Source organism: Notechis scutatus, chromosome 4 (genome assembly GCF_049901735.1).
Source record: "Notechis scutatus isolate UNSWTSFEM ecotype Mainland chromosome 4, rNotScu1.2, whole genome shotgun sequence".
NCBI lineage: Eukaryota > Metazoa > Chordata > Lepidosauria > Squamata > Elapidae > Notechis > Notechis scutatus.
In genome coordinates, this window is record NC_142012.1 from 112,586,224 (window position 1) to 112,607,396 (window position 21,173).

At 37.4% G+C, this 21,173-nt stretch overlaps 1 long non-coding RNA gene across 2 annotated transcripts in view; it reads left to right on the plus strand.

Annotated features, from left to right (window-relative positions):
- Positions 1-1,234: 1,234 nt before the first annotated feature.
- The window catches only part of LOC148130868 (uncharacterized), a 176,783-nt gene continuing 156,844 nt past the window's right edge, over positions 1,235-21,173 (plus strand). The window contains exons 1-2 of one of the 2 annotated variants that reach the window (XR_015749391.1): positions 1,235-1,309; positions 7,951-8,022. This is a non-coding gene — a long non-coding RNA (uncharacterized LOC148130868). Of the gene's footprint in view, positions 1,310-5,640; positions 5,713-7,950; positions 8,023-21,173 lie in introns of those variants that run through there. The other variant, XR_015749392.1, reaches the window with a different exon arrangement.

Genomic DNA, 21,173 nt, shown 5'->3' on the forward strand with positions numbered 1-21,173 from the left:
TTGGAGTCAAGCGGCATATACATTTAATGAAATAGCAACAACAACAATAACAACAATAACAGGAAAATAGTTTCTATGTGTGCCAAATAAGGAGAAAGGGAAAAGATAAAATGGATCTGAATATAAAGTACCAAAATGTATGTCAGGAAGAATGAATTTGAGAAATATAGGATGTCACCAGAAGTATAGGAATGCAGGGATTTGTAGATAACTGATATTGTTTGTTATGCTGCAGTGAACCATAATAACACAAAAACTAGGGATGAAGTTTGAGAATAATTAATGTTAAATCCTGCATGAATTGAGAATGCAAGTAAGTATCTGCTTAGAAAATGGTCAGTGTATTTCAGATATGTTATCTAAACATGAATAACTCGTGTATATAGACTTTTTATATGAATGGGGAATTAAAGATTGGTTTCTGAATGTGATAGGAATAGTCTATGATGGAAGTTAAGATGTGAGAAAATAACTGGAATTAAGCCAGGATTAAGATAAGGAAGTACAGCATTGCCTTGGATGTTCAGCATAAATAATGTTTGTATGACATTAGAGGTCTATTGATGGAAACATGACTATTTTGTATGGAAATGATTCTTCTGAATAACCTGAATTTTAAAGTATTGTACTTCAATCATGACAATAATTTCATCATTTCTCAGATCTATTAAATTGTATTTACTTTACTCTATTAAAGTTCTAGCTCATCTTGTTTGTTTTCCGTATTCTGACCATTAAGATAAAAAATTGAAAGACTTAAATGCATATAGATACAGATACAATTTCAATTAATCTTGCTCAAGTACACACAGTTTTGTTAGGTGCTATCCATTTTGTGCCAACAGTAGTCATGACAGTGGTGGCCTGCTGGGTGGTCAGCGAGGTTTGGGCGAATCCCTAGCTGTGATCTCTGGCTGGGTCAGTAACCCACCCTTGTGCTATGCTTTCCCTAAATAACTAACTTTTCTCCTGCCCAGGCTGCCCAGGTGAGTACTGCACCGCCCTGCTATACTCACTGGAGCTGCTCGAGTCGATTAGTTGCCTGTTTGAAGCTGCATTTCAGCCCCAAAGAGGTGCGTATGCGCTCACAACCAGTGAACCCCTTACCAACTTTTGTGCAGCCCACCTCTGCATCATGCACACAACTCAGACCATGTTCTCAGAAATCAACTCTTATTGCCAACATTAAATGATGTGTCATTCATTTGCAACATTTCTCTTTTTCCTCTTTCATAGACATAAATAAGGATAGAATGCTGCCGGTATTCCTAGGTTCTTCAGGTTCCTTCCATGAACTTCAAAGCCCAAGGTAAAACAGTTACAGCAGCTCTTGATGATATTACTTGTCCTCAGGTGAATGACCAGAAAGAGATAACTGTTCGTAGTCATGGAGAGTCTTGGTAATTTCTCTGTCCTATTCCTGGATTCTAGCTAGTTCTGGGAGCTTTTATTTTTATGAACCGCTGCATTTGACCAACAAGTTTTTATTTCTTCTTGTTCCTTTGTTGGATCAGCCAGATATACCAGACCCCTGTTCCCTCTCAGCAAACTCCTAAGCTCTTTAAATTTATTTCCTGAAAATACTGTATGCCTTATATTCTTTCTACAACCTGTGCTACAGCCTCCTCTTGACATGGCAGGCAGCAATCAGTCAATCACATAATAATGAGGAATCAGCAACTTCAGTGTCCCCTTTACAATCAACAGCTAACCTTTGTACGTCACAGATCTGAGCAGTCAGTCACTCAGAATATATAGCCTTTTTCTGTTTAGTCGCCTCTCTGTTGTTGAACTCCACTGACAAATTCCTGTTACCTTCCCTGTTCACTATTAATTCTCTTTGAAATAAATCATATGCATGAAACTCTTGACCTTACCGACTAGCATCTCTAGTTATGAGGATATGCTGTAAGGATTGTAGCTATAAATATTTGAGTATACGAAGGATAATATACTCCATGGTACGATAGTTTTCTAATGCCATTTGTATATGGCAGTGATATTTCATGGTTTTTTTTAAATTGAAGAATCTGAAAATTACAAATTACTTCCACACTTCTATTAGTGTTTTTATCTCCTTTAATCATAAAAGTATAACCAGAATCAATTAAGATGGAATTGGCTTTACCATGTTACCTGGACCGGATAGGAGATGAAGCCCAACTCCAGAATATCCAGAAATATTATGGTCTCTGACTGTGCTGAAGACCCCCATAAACATGTATGGGTGCAAGTTCTATTAGAAATGTACCTTCTTGTATATTGCAGCAGATAAGACCCCAAATATATAAGTATGAACTTTCAGATTCAAATTATTTCAATGTTATGTTATCCATAAGCATATTATCCATAATATAGGACTGTAAAATATAATTTCATATAATGGAGAGGTGTTGGAGAAAAGCAAGATGGTGGGTGAGATGTCACAATACAAGCCCTGCTCCTGTTCTAGCTTGGCCCCCTCCTCTCTGTGGCAGCCCCTCAAATATTGGAGCACTGCCATGTCTCCTCTGGTCCTTTTCTTCACTAGACTAACCAAGCCCAGTTCCTGTAATCATTCTTCATATGTTTTAGTCTCCAGTCCCCTAATCATCCTAGTTACTCTTCTCTGTACTTTTTCTAGAGTCTCAACATCCTTTTTTTAATGTGGTGACCAAATGCAGTACTCTAGGTGTGGTCTTACTAAGGCTTTATAGAGTGGTATTAGTACCTCACTTGATCTTGATTGTATCTGTCTGTTAACGCAACTTAGGATTGCATTAGCTTTTTTGGCTGCCGCTGCACATTGCTGGCTCATATTTAGCTGGTTGTCCACTAAGATTCCAAGATCCCTCTCACAGTTAAGCCTGGTTTCACCCAATACAAGGTAATTTATATTGTCTTTCTATTCTGATCTTCTAATATTTGGAATATTTCTCACAATCCCCACAAGCAAGGTTTATTATTAATAATCCATGTTGATTATTAGGTAGACTGGAATACAACATATGGGGAAGATCCCAAGTTGGGGCATTACTTTGAAGATGACCACAATGGCATATTTAAAAGGTATATAATAGACCAAGAAACATTTGAAAGAAAGCTGGTTATTGGTTCCTAAGGTGATGGCTGAAAATATAAAAGCAAAACTTAACATCCCATCATTTCTGAAGCTTTTATCCATATAAGATTCAAACACAATGAAGCGCATTTCAGAGTCTACAGGGACATTTGTCAAATAGGTTAAGTTTAAAAAAAAAAGAAATTGAACTGACCCACATTTAGAGTGAAATAAAAATTGTCCTGAGGTTAAGTTGAATGAAATAGAATTGAGTAGCTTGGCTGCCGAAACAGGTGCATTGCAGACTCCTCAAAGAAAATGTAATTTAGGTCACCATTTTCCATAATAAAATGAAAATCTATAACATACTGAAGATGGGTACTTTTCTTGAAGCTTTCGCCCAAATGCAAAGTAGACAGAATCCCTCCAGCTTGCTTCTCCTACAAAGTCATAAAGCTTGCTAGGTCAGCTTTTTCCAATCATTCCTGAATAGCTAAAAAAATAATAGGTCAGTTCCAATACACAGAGCTAGCTGAAGCTGTAAAAATGATGCCTTGCTACTTACGGTGCATTGAGCAGTTACCTTATAAGATCTAGTCATTATGTTTGCTGGAAATGTTTTTTTTAAAAACTCTATTCTTTAAATAAAATGGCTTCTGACTAGTTACTGGATCAGCAATAATAAACTGAAGCCTCAGTCGTATACAGGAAAGAAATGTATTTATTTATTTATTTGCTTAAACTTCGAGGCTGCTTAGGTCCAAAATGATTGGACACCTTCGGAAGATTAAAAATGCAGTAAAAATATCTTTAAAAAGAACACACATTATATAAGGGTGCATCAATTGTCCAAGGGAACAAATAACACAGTTCCATATCACCCAAATGAAATACAAGAAAAAGTGTGTATGTGTCTAGGGCAGGGGTGGGCAAACTTTTTGGCTCGGGGGCCGCATTGACTTTTAAAATTTGACAGACGGGCCGGGTCAGCACAAGATTTTTTGGGAATAGCCCCCCTTCCCCCTCTTCTCCTCCTTCTCCTCCCCTCGGAGGCCCCCTGAGTCAGGAGTTGTTGCCTCGGGAAGGGAAAGGCAAAAAGGAAGAGCCACGGCGGTGCTTTGCAACGGAGCAGCGGCACCGGAGGCTCAGGCTCAGCGGCTCCTGGTTTTGCCTTTTCCTTCCCAAGGCAACGCGGGACTGAGCTGCACGGAGCTGCGCCGGCGGTAGCAACTCCTGACAGCCCCAGCCGGACACCTGAGCGGAGCCCGGGCGAAACTGCCTGTTGCTGCTGCCGGAGCACCGCCGGATCGCCTCCTCAAGCAGCCCGCCCGCCCGCCGGGCTTCCCCTCTGCCACGCGGCTCGGGGCCAGGCGCGAGTGCCCGCGAGTTAAAGGAAGCCGTTTGCTGGGAAGTTGCTCGGGTGCTGGGAGCAGGCTTTTAAAGTGCCGCCCGAGCAGGACCGCCGAGCCGGGAACGGGGCACCAAGGCAGGGCAAGGCTCCACCAGCAGCGGCCTAGCTTTAGGTGGCTCCAAGCAGCCCGCCCGCCCGCCGGGTGGAACCCTTCCCGCTCCTCGGCGGGAAGACGCTCCAGCCTGCAAGCTTTGCCTTTGCAAAGTTTAAGCCTGGAAGCCCCGGAAAAAAAGGGGATCGGCAGGGACTCACCTTCGGAGGTCGCACTCGAAGGTGATTTCGAACTCCCAGCCGAGGCCTTTGCAAATTTCTTTTCTTTCCTTCCCTAGATCGCTCCGCACTGTTTTGCAGCTTTGGGGCCACGCGGCACAGGGCAATACGCCACACCCAGCGATTTTTTTTCAGGGGTGGGCCGGATTGGACAGACCAATGGCAGTGATTTTTTTTCAGGGCGGGCCGCATTGGACAGACCAACGGGCCGGATGTGGCCCGCGGGCCGTAGTTTGCCCACCCCTGGTCTAGGGGAATAACATTCAGACTCATTGTAAACTTAACAGAGTAAAAGCATAGTAATCAAGGACTATTATTTGCTTAATCATTGTACTGTACACTGTTTTTCTGGTCTAGAAAGGCATCTAAAGCAACCTTTAAAATTCTCCTTTTTGTCTATTTCATATTAAAGCTTGAAGCAGTAGTTCAGCTGATGTTTCCTTTCCCTTTGCAACTTTACAATACAAATATGCTATTGTCAATTTTAGAACATAGTAAGTCTAAAGATTTACTTGTTTATTTACAGGATTTCCATACAGCTCCAAACACATAATTCTGAACAGTATATAAATACCCCACGATATGTTTGCCTTCTCACCATTTATATAAATGAAGTACTTTATATATATGTGTGTGTGACATATGCTCATGTATATGTATTTTTCTATTTCGTATCTATTTTTTTCCTCAACCACCTAAAGAGGTCTCCTAAAAGGATAAGAAGAGTTGCAAACATCTGCTAGGCTACAGCAAATGCTCTGTACTGTCCAGCCATAACATTAGGTTGCTTTGCTTCGGAAATAGTTGCATAGAAAGCTCTTCTTCGACTCGGGTAGCTATAATCCTCAGACTGTGACAGATTTCAAGCTGCTTATGAAAACGGGGGTGGGGGTGGGTGGGGAAGACAGGGAAAGAAAATCCACACTGATTCTTTGTTCTCTAGAAAAGCAGAGTGAGGGAAGGGGGGAAAAACTTCTGAATGAGAAACTAGGTAAGTGGGATGCCCAAATATTATATCCTTTATAAGAGCAGCTGCCAAATGCTGTGTGTGCGCATTTAAAAATTTGCTTGGGTTAATTTCAGTACATGCAAAAGTGGGATATGAGTTTGCATCATTCTGGATCATCCACTAAAGTAATTCTTTTGGGTAAGCCTGTTCTCCCACCCCACCCCATCAGTAAATCATTCTCCCCAGAGAACCTCCCAGATGTAAATTCTTTTCCCTTCTTTTCCCAAATCCAGTATAAACCCTTTAAGCAACTCTGCTGTACTCCAACCTGCAAAGGTCCTATAAGGTACTCTGCTAGGTACTCTCCTAGCTCTAATAAAATCACAAAGTACACTTCAAGTTATGAACAAATGACTTTGCTATTTGCAGCCAGAACAATAATTCAGAATACATTTCTGTTGCTTGCATTAGACCATAATTGTACAGATCTGCTAGACAGAGTTATGGAGATACTTTTAACACATGAGTATAATGTTACCCCAAAGTAGCTATTGAACCCAGTGGAATGAATCCTGTTCAGTCCGGAGAAGATTGTCCAGAAAATGCTGCTGCTTTCCCTCCCAACAGCCAGAAAAGGTCTTTAATTAGAAGAGAGAAAGCTTAGACACATTTGCTATACTCCTCACAATCTTAGATGCCTTACAAAACTCTAGTGAAGTTTTTTTTCTCTCCTGTCCTTGCCTCAGTTGGATTCCTTTTGTACCTTCTCCTTAATGGCTCCATTGAAAATCCAAGTAGGTTATTTTCGGTCTCTGTGGCTCCATCATTTCCACGCCACTCCTACTGGAGATCCCTTTTCCTTATGGCCTCTATCCATTTCTCCAGTTATCTCATTATTGGCTGCTCATTATTCTCTTGGCTTCAATTATCCCTATGAAGGAGATTTTCCTTTATAAGGAGATATTTCCTCGAATCTAAGCAGAATGCACATAATGGGTCAGGGAGAAAAGCTTTTTGCATTCTTAACCTTCTGCTTACCAAGGGAAAGCTAAAATAAGATCTTCAGTACCGTTCTGGTTTTGCTTAGCAGCTGCTTCACCTACAGCTGAATTGCTGGTCCCAGATGTCGCTAAATGAGGACTCCCGGTATTTCCATGCCATTCATGACTGACATTACCATACATTTGAACAAAGGAATACATAGACCATTAGAAAGGAAGTAATATAAGGTCTGGAGAAAAAAGGATTAAACTGTTCAATTTATAGCAAAAATTACAGTGAAAAAAATGTACTTAGGTCTACATTTGTATGAAATTACTTCTCCCATCATCTGGAAGGCTGGTCTTTCAATGCAACCTTTAGTCCACAAAATCTTCAGAGTGTAACTGATTCAAGTCTTGTGAATTTCAAGCTGGAGAGGCCTGATCAACTAATTAAGAACACAAAGTTGAACTTGTTAATTTCTTGTTAGCACTTTTTGGGAAAGCCCTGACTGCGGAGAAAAGCTGTTCAAGAAGCGTTATTCCTAAAGCTGGACAGTATTTGATTTTAAAGATATGCCAAATGGACAGAGGATATGAGGGCAAAGAGGAGGACATGTTTTCTTGTCGCTACACATTTGGTAATCGATTCCATCAGTTTGTAGCAGCTTCACCATTTTCCCCAAGTTACTGCAACCACTGACTTTCATTAACATAGAACAGGGGTGTCAACTCAAGCCCCATGGGCTGGATCAGGCCCACTGGGGTGCTTAAATCTGTCCCGCAGGGCCAGCCTGGAAATACCCACAGTGCCTCTGCTAGTGAAAATGGCCGCCGGGGGATTACACAGAGCCTCCCCCCAATGCCCCATTTTGGCCGGCAGGGTGCTGCAGGAGGCATCCGTCCCATCTCTTCCCCCCCCCACAACTGGGCCGCGGAAGAGAACTACAATGCTGGTCTGGCCCTTGAAGAAATCCAGTTTTGACACCCCTGATATAGAAGATGCCAATATGGTACCTATCTGTCTAGCCAGATGGGATTCTTAAAAAATAATGGGAGGTATAGTTCCTATATTTTGCAGAAGTCTGTTGTAATGTTTCTCCTGTTTAAGTCCTTCTTATTTTGTGCAGTACTAATGTGTGAAAACAAATACCTAAGCTTCTGATTGTATGCCATTCTTTTAAATAGAAATTTATTTTCTGTGCCTGAATTGAGAAGATATGACAGCAGGTTTGTTTTCTGTAATAATTATGTAATAATTTATCTTCATCCTTTTGTCCCACCTCTACCTGATGGCCAGAATACTTTGTGGAAATGGAGAGATAAATGAAAGAAAAGAAGAACACCAAAATTTGCAAACTGGAACATTATGGTAGGTTAATGCTACCTTCATTACTCATTTGCTTTTTGAGACAGAGGGGCCATTTTCATCATTCAGCCTGCATGTCAATCTCCTATATATATTATAAAACATTAGTATAAAAGGCAATGGAAGCTGCATTAGACTTTCTCTCACTATTTCTTCCTTGTAACTGTTTTTAATTCTTTATCATTCTTTCCTACTTAACATTCTTTCTGGGGTACACAGTGGCTTTTTTGTAAGTTAAAATATAATGGAGCAGTTGTAATGCTTGATAAGAAGTGAGAAGGAAGATGGAGTGGGGAAAAACACTTTGGATAGGCCCAATTTTCATTTTGACATATTTCCTTCCTTTTTTTGTCCAGTTCAAATGTGATCATAGGTAGTATTCAGCAGGTTCTGGCCAGTTCTGGAGAACCGGTAGCAGAAATTTTGAGTAGTTTGGAGAACCAGCAAACACTACCTCTGACTGGAGATTTTACAGTATCCTTCCCCACAGTAGCCACGCCCACCAAGCCACGCCCACAGAACCAATAGTAAAAAAAAATTGAATCTCACCACTGCATGTGGTGATTTTACAAGTCATACATGGTCCTCAGTTCAAAGAACAACATGTATCTATATTCTACCTAGGTTACCACCTAGGCACTGAGTCATCTAGCATTTGAATGGAAGACCCACCAAATGTGTAGGTTACAATGGTTTAAAATAAAATTCTGAAAGATGATAACAACAATCCATTTTTTACTATTTTACTGTCTCACTCTTGATTCCTGAAAATTTACACACCACAGATGTATGGTAGAAAACAGATATTTTCCAGCATTTTCATCTATCCCAGATAGTTTTAATTGGAGATTCTTAATTGAGCTTTTAGAAATAAAGCCTTTTTGTCTACAAAGTTTGGGCTTTAAAATTGAACGATGGTCCCTTCATACCCACAGAGTTTAGAAATTCACAAAAACAAGTTGCTAGAACTGAAAGATCTAGCAACTTTAATGAAACTGATCTGAATGCAAACTATTTAGAACTAAATGTGCTTTTGTGTTAGGGATGAATATTGAACAAAGTAGCTCTTTTCATTCTAGAGTTAAGTGGAAGTTTTCTTCCTACTCCCAGTCACACGATTGAAATATCACAAGTTTTGGATTATAAGATTTTTTAAATACAGAGAAAAAGGTATTAATATTATTAATGAAAAATTGTAATTCTATGCATTCACATGCACACCAATAACCTACAGCAATAATATCGGTGATTCTTATTAGAAGTGACAAAAGAATGGATTTATTGTTAAGTATCTGAAATATTTTCTAGTACTAAGATTTGGAAGAGATGAATACTTTTTGCTCTCTATAGTAAAGGATAAATTTTTTCTCAACTATTTCTGTATAAAGAAGACTATAAAGGTATAAATACTTATTTATAAGGATCTGATATGTAGAAGGATACCTTTTTCATAATAAAAAAACTCTAAACACATTAAATGATCAACTTCTTTGGAAGAATAAAATTCACAAGGAAAGAAGAAAACATCATACTACACTTTCTGGATATCCTCATCAACAGAGGAAATGCTGGTAAATTAGAATCCTATTGGAAAGCAACCCTCAATAATTGAGTTCTACTACCAAAGTAGCAACCCAACCTCCGAGAACAAAGGCTGTGTAAGAACATTACTCAGGTGAGCACAAACACTGCAGCAACCTGGAATTCCAGAAAGAGGAAACAGACCAGCTACAAAACATATTCTAACAAAACGGGTATCCATGCCACTTTGTAAAAAAATGTCACACAACCCACTGCAGCACAACCAGTACAATTCATTAAAAGGATAAAACCCCTTTTAAAAAAATTCAAACATCCAACAGACTACTACAATTTGCCAGTATCATTGTACAATACAAACCAACAAAAGCCTCCCAAAACATCTTAAGCAAACCCAAAGACCCAGTAACCCAAGAACTAAAAAACCAGTCATTTAAAGACTGCAACAGTCATACTCTAGGACAGAATAAGAAGGGCAGAGCATCATTCACAAAAAACAACTAGCAATTGGGAGACATTACAAAGACTTAATATCACCACACATGACAGAATCAACCAGAGTTTCATCTGGGAAACTATCAGCATCTTAGACCAAGCCAAATGCAAAAATGCTATAGAATTCCTGGAAGGCTGGCATGCAGACAAATGAGCCACTAATAGAAATAGAGATAAACCACATTTACACATCACCCAAAAGAGACAATAAATACCTAGAAAGGAAACAAATGAATTGTAACACATTTCCCTCCAGCATCCCACAATGAGATAAGCAGGGTTCAGCACCAGACAAATGGCAGAAAACAATTTCTAATCAAGGAAGCACCACAGAGGATACTGTACCTCAACCAAAATTGGCAGGGTAAGCTACTGCATATAAATTGACAGTAAACAGATGGTTTTACCTATCTGGGTAATGAAATATCTGCAAGCAAGAAACCAAGCTTTGAAAGTGTTGTACGCATTTGTGCATCACGAGAGTAGAAAACTCTCTCGAGATTCTCAATCATCCAGGTCACAGTTGTCTTAAAGGTACTTTTTTCAGAAGGTAGCTGGACTTTCTTGTGGGTTTTTCCTTGAAAACCTTTCCCTTCTCATCCAAGAAGCTTCTTCAGAATGCAACATGTTTTCAAAGAAAAAAACCCCCAAGAAACCCAAGAAAAGCATCTTTGGGGTAGAGTTGGAAAGGTTGTCCAAATTTGTTTTGAAGACTCTCTGTGATGATTACAGATGCAGGAGTAAAACCAGACAGGACTTGGTGAAAGACTTCCAGGAAATCTTAGGTCTGTCAGCTAGAGTAAAAAGCTAAAACTTACCTGAGAAGACGGCAGGGGCACAAACTTCTATACTGCATGGCTATGTGCATGCAATCACCAGATCAAATGATTTTTCCTCTCTTGAAAGATAAACCATCTTGTTGCTTTTCTTGACCTCTATGATTTAATTTCACTGGCTTTGATTCCTGTTTGTTTCACCTCTGTGCCTATTTTGGAGCCTGTGAAGGGATGTCTCTGCATGCTTTTCTTGAACCAGATGTTGTTTCATTCTGAATAAGAAGGACATGGCTTAGGTTACTTCTGATCTTTGCTCAATGTTGATTTGAAATAAGAATGTATTAAGTTGTAGCAATCCATTTTTTTTTGAATTGTCAACTTTTTCTGGCCCTGGTGCCATGCCATGATGACTCCCTAAGTCCTTCTGTCACATTCTTTCAAGTTCATAAAATGTCATACAAGATCAGTAACATCTTGCATGAATTTTTATATGTATCAACAAAATGAATTGCCCACATTCTCATCATGCTTTTTAAAGAATGCAGCATTTTAAATAGGAAGGTTGCTGGCAATCTTACAAAAATTCCTTAACTATCTGCTTCCACTCCATATACTTCTGTGTAATTTTCATTTATTTTGATTAAGTTTCTGATCATGCAGAAATGCAACTTGGATATTCCTAAAGTTCTTATATTGGGAAAGAGTAGAAAACTGCCTGAAATTATCCTATCTATATATTTGACTTATTTCCCACTTTTTCTCTGGAAGCCCCCTGTGGCATACATTATATTTCTAATTAATTTTATATGCGTAACTGTTGAATTGAAGGTTCATCTATATAGCAGGCTTGAGATGCTTGTCCCATGATGGAAATGAAGCTGGTTTAAGTAATTAATATCCAGGTACAGAGCTCAGCAATCAGGTTGATAAGACTGATGTCAATTCCACTAGAAAGACCAGATCAGAAAATCAACTCTACATGGTCTGGACTTAAAAATGGTTCAGCCCCTTTTACTTAGGTAATTGTTAAGGTCAAGGTTATTTTACTAAGTCCCTACATCTGTCAGCAGCTGAGATGCTTTTTGGACTCTTTGCCTAATTGGTAGATCTGAAGCCTGCACTGGAAGTTGTGATGTGGAAATAAATGGAAAAGTCAGAAATTAAATATTTATATAATTGTACGAGTATTTTTTTTTCTTTTTGAGTATTTATAAATAATAATCTTGGGTAGATTTTGGGTGTAAGTTTAAAAATTATGCCTTTTTATATCATGAAAACAACTCAATGTTATTATTATTTTTTCTAATGTTATATTGTGCATTAATATGAATGACAAATGCTCAACACGGGAATATAAGATACAGTATATGATTGGGCAACCTCCAATAGCCATATGTGGCCAGTGGTACTGAGTGCCTGAGACCAGGGACAGCTATAGAGGAACTGTGGTTTGAGATTGGGGGAAATCAGATAGATATGTGGAATGGAGGATGAGACTGGAGGAGCCATATGGTCTGGAAGGGAAAGGCTACAATGGGGAGGGGATGAAATTTCTTTGAGGGGTGGGGAAGAAGTAGGCAATAATGGTGATGGGCAGAGAGGGAGATAGGAATCTGAAGGGGGTGTTAGTGTTTGAGACAGTGGTGGGATTCAAAATTTTTACTATCGGTTCTGTGGGTGTGGCTTGGTGGGTGTGGCTTGGTGGGCTTGGCAGAAGGATATTGTAAAATCTCCATTCCCTCCCCACTCCAGGGAAGGATACTGCAAAATCTCCATTCCCTCCCCACCCCACTAACCTGCTTTCCAGCTCCGTTCTCCTGTGCAGGGCAACAAAAGAAGACCCAACCAATCAGCTGGGATTTGGGAGGCAGAGAATAGATGGGGGCAGGGGCCAGTCAGAGGTGGTATTTGCCGGTTCTCCAAACTGTTCAAAATTTCCACTACCGGTTCTCCAGAACTGGTCAGAATCTGCTGAATGCCACCTCTGAGTCCTGCCTTTGTTGAAGAAACTAGGTGTGAGACTCCTGTGGCTCTAGTTGGGTTTGTTGCTCGTGTACTTGTTACTGCTGCCTCTATCGTGCATCCCCCCTGAACTATTCAACTCTGTCATGGAGTTGGTAGTGGAGTCTCTCAGATACTCGTACTCTCAGAAACTCTCCAACGTGGTATTTCAAAAGATTTATTCATTTACTGTATGACCTTTGTCTTTTGCTGCTTTCTTTTGATACCAGGTGGATAAGCCACAATGCTTTGTCTGTAGAAAACATCCATTGAAACTCTGCCTAATTAAGAGTCTAGATTGTGTAAAGTGTAACATAAACTGTTTCAGAAAATAGCAGAATGGGAATGGGAATTAGGAAGCAGCAATTTCTTGCATTGTATCACACAGCTTTCCTCCCTCCCACTGAGGAATTTGAATTTCTAACAGTTAATACCAACCAATTTGACTCAGGCTTTCATGCCTCAGTTTGTAAACCTACAGTATTAAGTAGTCACATGCTTCCATTTGAGTGCCAAGCCAATTTTTCAAGCATTATGATTACTCACTGGGAAGTGCAATGTTGACTTAAAGTGGGGGTGGGAGAGGCGGAGATGGAATAGCTTAGTTGTCATATTCAGTTTATTCAGACTGGATATTCACATTGGGGTGACAAAAAATACACAAGCATCTAAAACTTAGGAGGATTATGTATTTAGAAGCCTTTACATCATTGGTTTTTGTGAGTTGTGACTTTGTCTGACTCAGGCCAAATGTTCTGTTTAATTAAATCAATATTTAGTATTTAATCATTCATAATTCAGTGAGACTCATGGTGGTGTTTTTTTTAATTTTACAAACCTGTATTTTGTTCACAATATACATTTGGATAGATTTGAAAAATAGTTCCTATGCAAGGATTACAACTTTCAAAATATGTTTCACATGGATAAAAGGCAGTGAGTAATTTTCAAGAAGGTTTGGTTATATATTACATGTTCAGAATTGTAGGGGTGCAGGGAATCATTCTTTGGGGGTATGGTAGAGTTCTTGCCAAAAATAAAGTGATAATAGAACTACTAATGCCACGCCAATAATTTTGTAAAACATTTCCACCACCAATGCAATGTACCACAGTGCAGTTTTACTAAGATGGCTTGTAACTGAACATAGTCTCTTTTAAGTCTAATTATGTAAATAACATACCATGGACTCCATTATCTGGCAGGAAAATCTATGCTGCCTGTTCACAATTTTGAAAAAGATCATTCTGAAAAAAATCATTCTGAAGGTGATGTGGGAGAGAGATCCCATTTTCTGTGATCATGAATAAGTAATTATTGACTATCTTCCCAATAGCTTGTTTTTTGTATGTGAACTTGACTATCCCATTTCCCCTCTGTGTATTTTGTTTTACAAATTGAACAACCCAAGATTCTTCAGCCAATCCTTATTAGGCATGCTCTCAAGCCCCTATATCATCTTTCTGACCCTCATTTTGACTCTAATTTATTAATATTCTGCTGTTGGCCAAACCTTCCAGTTTGTGTTATTTGCCAGATCTGATAAACAATCCATCAATCCCATAATCCAAATCATTAATAAAAATGTTAGATAATACTAGGCAGAAGACTATGAAGCTCTAGTACAGGAGTTTTCAAACTTGACAGCTTTAAGACTTGTGGATTTCAACTCTCGGAATTTCTCCTCCAGTCATGTTAGCTCAGGAATTCTGGAAGTTGAAGTCCACGAGTCTTAAACTTGCCAAGTTTGAAGACCCTTGCTCTAGTTCAAGCTGATAAGCACCTCAAATGGACAGAAATAGAATTTTGAAGAAGAAAAGGCAATACACGGTTTAGTGAACGGACCTAATGGGGTAAGGATGGTTTACAAGGATCAAAATGGCTGTGATGTCAATGAGTAATGTCTCTATAAGGTAGACTTAGCTATATTTCTTCTTTTGCCCTTATTCCCTTAATTTTATCTCATTAATTCTTACTCATTTCTGAACTTTGAACAAAATTGCTTAGTGGTGTGTGGGATATGCATGTATGAATGTAAAAGTTTATCTTTGGAAAAGCATGTATCAAAATACCCACCAATTCCACCACATTAAAAATAAGTCTATTTAACTTTAAGGATCTTGCACATTAGAAAATGAGAATCTCAAATTGACAGATGCATCCTTTACTGCAGTTAAAGATAAGGCATTTATAAGGGTAGGCAGGTACTGCCACATACATTTAATATAGAAATACTTTTTTTTATACAGTGCATAATTCATTAATTGTGGTGGTGCACTGGTTAGAATGCAGTATTGCATGCCAATTCTGCCCACAGCCGGAGTTCGATCCTGGTGGACTCAAAATTGACTGAGACGTTCATCCTTCCAAGGTCAGTAAAATGAAGACCTAGTTTGTTGGAAGCAATATACTGACTCTGTAAACCACCTAGAGCACAGGTGTCACACTTGTGGCATCACATTGTCGTCACATGATGTTTCTCAATGTTTTTCCCTTTGTGTTCCGCAAAGGTGAGCGTGGCCTGCCTGTGACGCATCTGGCCCAAGGGCCACTAGTTTGACACCCCTGGCCTAGAGAGTGCTGTAAAGTACTATGATGTCTATGTGCTATTGCTATTTGTGGACTGTACTTCCACAAGATGTGTTTATAACTTCTACCCCGATACTTTCAAAAGGAAATTAAATCAATTATTTATGTACATAATTTATGTGGCTGCCTATTGCATATAATGATTCTTATATGAATCAATGGTTATATTTGGGTGATTTGTTTTGTTTATCAATAGATTACTTTATTTATTTATATTTATAATTTAGATTTACAAGCCTCCACAATTTAGAACCCTCTCTGAACAGTTCATAGATTAAAAATACATAAGAAAAGAAAACAGAACTAAACACAGAAAAATACATATTAAGGGAAAGAAACATACCTTAACTGGACAATGGATGATTGAATTTATTTATATTTATAATTTAGATTTGTAAACCACTACAGTTCAAAACCATGTCTGAGCAATGCACGTATTGAAAACAGATACAATATATAAGAAAAGCAAACAGAACTAAACACAGTAAAATATGTATCGAGGAAAACAAACATATTTTAACAGTACAAATTTTTCATCGCAGAGCATGGGGCAAAAATAGGTTTTTAGAAATTTCTTAAACAGTTGCATCTTCCATGAGGATGCTGTTCCAGAGCGCAAGTGCCATGACAGAAAATGGGTGTTTCCTGTATGGCATTGCTTAATGGAAGTACAGTATATTTGCTTTATTGGATCTTGTAGAGCAGGCAGAAATAATGGGAGAGAGGGTTTCTCAGATAGCCAGGCCGTATGACATTTTAATAATGAATCCAATGAATGCTTTCAGCTGCTGGCCTCAGATTATTGATATTAAATGCCAAAAGCTGAAAGTGGCTACAAAAACTTGTCATCTTTATATCTTGCCTAGGTACACTTGAATGAACATTTTGACAAATTAGTTATGATTTTATTTGCAGGAGACTATTTCTTACATTCAGGGCCCTTAATTTGTTTAATAATGAAAGCATAAAGTAATTCCATACCATAATATCCCACTATCAAAATAAGAAAACATATCATAAACATAATTTTAAAAAAGGCTTTCATAACATAATGTACAGTGTAGCACGTGGTTGAGAATAAAATGTACTTCCATACTATATATGTTTTAAAAAGAACATCTGTAAAAGGACATTTTAAAAGAAGATTTTGATGAAGCCTTTCTGTTTTCTTATTCTGTTGGCAAACAGACAGTATTGGCAATTTGATTTTCCTTTAATTTTCATTTTTGTACCTCCAATAACATAGCAATTTATAGGGGGGAAAAAGAGAACAACATTGATTTTATTTGCCCTCCCAGTCACTGAAAAATGCTGGCAATTTAGAAAATATAATTGCAATCAACATGGGAAAAAATATCACTGATGTACATATGTACTAATCAATTATTGCAGCAGGTTTTTTTTTTACCTGGATAGATAACAGGTCTCCAGAGGAATATTCTCCTTTGGGCATTGTTTAGAGGTCATTCTACATATAAATAATGGATTGTAAAAATAATACAGTGCTGAAGAGGATACTTAGTGTTTACACACACACACACACACACACACACACACACACACACCCATTTGGTCAAGTGATTCTGAAAGTTGAATCCTAATTTTATGACAGCCATTTTTAAAAATACAAGCTAATAAACTGCACTTGGATATTGCAAGAAAGATTTAAATAAATGGTTGAAGAACAGAAACATTTTTAAAAAATCAATATGGAAATTCAATACAAATTAATTTGAATCAGATAATACATTGCCATAGAATTGTTGAAATAAAGGATTGTTGGAGAAAATTTCTCTGTATAGAGTATTAAACTTCAATACTAAAATATTAAAGGTATATGCATTAAAGGTATATGCATATATACTTAATATTTATTCCCTTCTATGATAAGCAGTATTATGCAGAGTAAGACACAAATAGTGAGCCAGAGTAAGGGATATGAAAAAGAAATTCAGAAAATTATAGTTTTCAACAGACCACTTACTACGCCTCTCCATTAGTCTGTCAAGCTAGCCTTGCTTCTACTATTACATATATGACTTCATACATTATAATTTTGTTTTTTCTAAACATCTCACGTCTATTGAGGATTTCATTAAGTGCATCAAACCACAATTTTCGTGGTCTTCCCCTTCTCAACCCATTCATTCTTCATAGTTTCATTTAACAATTTCATCTACATTCTCTCTATATATACAGTGTATGATAAAAAACAACACATCAGAGTACTTCATTTGTACTGATCAATTACTTTAGTGCTCAATCCATGTTCCTTCAGCATCCATTAATTCTTGGTCTATAGAATATACTTTCTTATATTCCTACATTTCTCAGTTGTGGTGAAGAGGAAACTTCCTGTCCTTCTCAGAGGTATTCATGGTTATTTCTCATAGCCTTTTCATAAGAAATTCTGCAAATACCTTCTGGGTATTCTTAACAAATTAACCACATAAAGTTATTTAATTCATTGTTGCTCCTTTTTCTTTTGTGTAAGTACCCAAGCCAACAATTTTCCATTTGGCAAACAGATGTAATCACACACAAATTGTACAGCTATTCTATAAACAAACCAAATCCATATTTTAAAATGTAGCCAGTTACCTCAACTATACCTGTGGAATTATTTTCAGCATTTATTTTACAGGCATTAACCTGTACTATCTATTTTAGCTTGATTTTTCAAGGTAGTGATATTATCGTCATGTAAATCTTTAAAATATTATTTTCAGTGTTCCCTTACTGTAGTTTATCCCAGGTCATTTCATCACTTCTATTTTTAATTTTATTGACTTTGCAGGAGATGTTTTGTTTAATTTACTTTCAAAACAAATTTTTGGATTTCAGAATTGTTTTGTGTTTCCTCTGTATCCCTTAAAAATAATATACATACATACATACATACATACATACATTCCCTCCTCATTCTTTAAACAGGTATGTCCAACCTGTGCCCTTCAGCCTGCATGTGGCCCTGGACAGCTAGTAATGCAACATTACAAGATAATTATATTTCAAAAGGAAGTTTGTTATGTATATACATTAGTTATATTATAAATTTTATATGCAGCCGAAGACAATTCCTCTTCATTCAATATGACCAGGCAAGTTGAAAGGTTGGATCAACCATGCTTTACAGCATTCTCTTTTTAATTTTTCATTGATTATAACTAATATACATATTAAAAATACAATATAACAATTCAATTTCTTATGAACATCTCATGAATATCAAATAATCAAATAGGAAGTAATATATACCATAATCGCAATGAATAGTGATGGCCTCATTAAATCTTCCCCTTCAAAATGAACATTCATTTTTATCCCACAAAATCTACAATATCAATGTGGACAAATATCTCTATAATTCTGAGTTTTAAACAAAATGCACAAAATACTTCCAAATTATATTTAAAAAGTTGTTATACATCATATATTTAAGCCTAATGAATTTTATGTGTTATTTCTATGAGTTCTTCGTTGAGATTATTTCTAGTAAGGACAAATAACTTGTAATTCTACTTATGTCTGGCTGGAGAAAATATGAATGCTTAGAGAAATTCTTCTCTCTTTTATAAGTCCTCATTTTTAATACTATTGATATAGTAATGTTACATAATGCAAAGGTTTTACTAGTTAAGAAACAGTAGATGCATCCTAAATTCACTGGCTTCCTTTGTGGCTAGGAACAGGTGTTGTGATAGAGTTTTGTGTCCTGAGGCTTACTGAATTGAATTGGCATAACTATACAAAACTATTTGTGAGAAATTTTCATCCATTAAACTCAGTTATGTACATCAAGTTCTATTAAAAATGAATAAATGAAAGTTTAATTTTTCATGAGATGCTTAAATGCCAGTATTTTCAATCCAATTAGAGCTAAGATGTTAACATTTTCCCCTGCTTTGCCATGAAAAAAAAATCAGTTTGCAAAGACTGAAACATCATTGTGTCAGGGCCTTGGATCTCCCTGTGTATACAAAGCTGAACCCTTGCCAAATTACTTTGGGCTTTTCTTCTTTCCTAGATAAACCAAGTTCTCTATTCTAAGCAAGGAAAATATGAGATTTTGGGTTGTGTAATGTTTGCTACAGTTTAACAATTGATATTCATAACAATTGATATTGATATTCATAAATTCATATATAAATAACACCCATGACTGATTTTCATGCCATGTATACATAGGAATGGAGCTATACTCAAACTATGCATATGAAACAATCTGACTTTTTAAAAAGAAGATATATACCAAATAGTCACTGTTCTCATTTATTCCTGGATCTCTGAATGGCCCAACACCCTCTTCTTGTTCTCATCCATCTATTCATGTCACTTTGCCATGTCAGATTTTACAATTTCCTTCCAGATTCATATTTGGTTATTCCTTCATCATTTTTTTTCCACTGGAGCATAACTATCTATAACCAATCTGTTGATTTTTTCACATGCATCCAAAATAGACTAAATGATACTAATTCCTACTTTCTCACATAGGTTTTAGTAGTTCATTTATATTTGAACATCCAGTACACCTTTATTTGTCTGCCTATATTCATCAACTCTACATGATAGGTTTTAGGAAGTATTTACAGACCTCACATCCTGGACATAAACTGTTTCAACTCCTACCCTAAAAATGACACTATAGAGCACTGCACACCAGAACAACTAGACACAAAAACAGTTTTTTTGTGAATGCCATCACTCTGCTAAACAAATAATTCCCACAACACTGTCCAACTATTTACTAAGTCTGCATTACTATAACTATTAATCTTCTCATCACTCCTATCACCCGTTCCCTCCCACTTGTGACTGTATGACTGTAACTTTGTTGCTTGTATCCTTAAGATTTATATTGACTGCTTCCTAGAATGATTTGATTGCCGATTTGTACCCTATGTCTATATTAAGTGTTGTGCCTTATGATTGTTGATGAATGTATCTTTTCTTTTTATGGACACTGAGAGCACATGCACCAAGACAAATTCCTTGTGTGGATAATCACACCTGACCAATAAAGAATTCATATTTATATTGATTCATATTCATATATTCATATTCATAGACCTGGACAAGATTGCTGACTGAAAACAGTTCTGTATTTTCACAGACCTGACATTTGCAGAATTTTCTAAGGAGCTGGTTAGTCAGTAGTTTGGCTCCTTTGATCCTCTGGATAAATGGGAGAGACCTGAGATTAACTAAACTGTTTATCTTCAGGGTTGTTCCTTTTCTTTTTGAAGGGACCCCAAGATAGTGATCTCTGGGTGGTAATGGAGGAAACCTGAAGAAGGGAAAATTCACTGTAGTTGCTCAGCTATTAATGGAGCCTTTCAAAGTATGCTTAGGTCTTGGCAGGTCTCTGCAAACTACCTTCCAAAATTGCTTGTTAATTGTTGCAGGTAACTTAGATACCCTCAAAGGGAAAAGATTGGAAATACCTGGTAAGTTTCTGCTTTCAAACATTAAGACAAATTAAGATTTTTTTTTAATCCTTTAAGAATTTAAAACAAACAGCAAAAAATAAGATACGTTTTGGCCACAGATTTTTTTTTTTTTTAAATCAAGAGCTCGAAAAGATCAGAGCAGGGTCCCCAACTCTTGATCTGTGGACTGGCGTCAGTCTGTGGCTTGCCAGCAAACAAAACGAAGCCTCATCCACGAGATGCATTGCCCCTTGCAGTCCATGGAAAAACCTTTCTACATGGAACCGGTCCCTGGTGCCCAAAAGGTTGGGGGCTGCTGGAT